The following is an 821-nucleotide window of genomic DNA, read 5'->3' as shown; positions in this document are numbered from 1 at the left end:
GATAGGAATTGGATTTACAGATGGTTTTCGGTAGTATGGACATTTTAACAATGTTAATTCTTACCATTCATAAATATGAGCTATGTTTTCATTTGTGTCTCCTTCAATTTCTTTATCAATGTCATAGTTTATGGAGTACAGATCTTTCATCTTCTTAGTTAAATCTATTCCTAAGTATTTTATTATTTTTGATGCTATTGTGAATTAGATTGTTTTCTTTATTTTTTCAGATAGTTCATCATTAGAGTGTTAAAATGCTCCTGTCTTGTGCTTACTTTGGCAGCACATATACCAAAATTGGAATGATGCAGAGAAGATTAGCGTGATCACTGAACAAGGATGACATGAAAAACTGGGAAGCATTCCATATTAAAAAAAAATGAAACAAAACAAAATTCTTGTCTTTTATATATTGATCTTGTATTTGGCAGCTTTACTAAATTTGTTTATTCAAATTTTTTGGTGAAGTTTTTAGAATTTTTTAACATGTAAGTTCATTTTATCCAAAATAAGAAAATTTTACTTCTTCTTTTTTTTTTTTTTTTGGAGTCTCTTATTTCTTTGTGTTCCTTGTTTCTCTGGCTAGGACATCCAGTACTATGTCAAATGAGAGTAGTGAAAGTGGACACACTTGTCTTTCTTCTGATCTTTAAGGGGAAAACTTTCAAACGTTTTTGATTGAATATGAGATTAGCTCTGGGCTTGCAATATGTGTTTTTTCTTTAGTGGATTTTTTAAATTATTTAAAAAAATTTTTTTATAAACATATAATGTGTTTTTATCCCTAGGGGTAAAACACCAGGTTCACACATTTCACAACA

At 28.9% G+C, this 821-nt stretch overlaps 1 non-coding gene across 1 annotated transcript; it reads left to right on the top strand.

Annotated features, from left to right (window-relative positions):
* The first annotated feature begins 267 nt into the window (after positions 1-267).
* On the top strand, positions 268-374 carry LOC131840016 (U6 spliceosomal RNA). Its single transcript, XR_009357136.1, has one exon. It is a non-coding gene; the product is annotated as a U6 spliceosomal RNA (small nuclear RNA).
* The last annotated feature ends 447 nt before the right edge of the window (positions 375-821 follow it).

Source organism: Mustela lutreola, chromosome 8 (genome assembly GCF_030435805.1).
Source record: "Mustela lutreola isolate mMusLut2 chromosome 8, mMusLut2.pri, whole genome shotgun sequence".
Classification (NCBI taxonomy): Eukaryota; Metazoa; Chordata; class Mammalia; order Carnivora; family Mustelidae; genus Mustela; species Mustela lutreola.
This window is presented reverse-complemented; position numbering and strand designations above follow the sequence as displayed.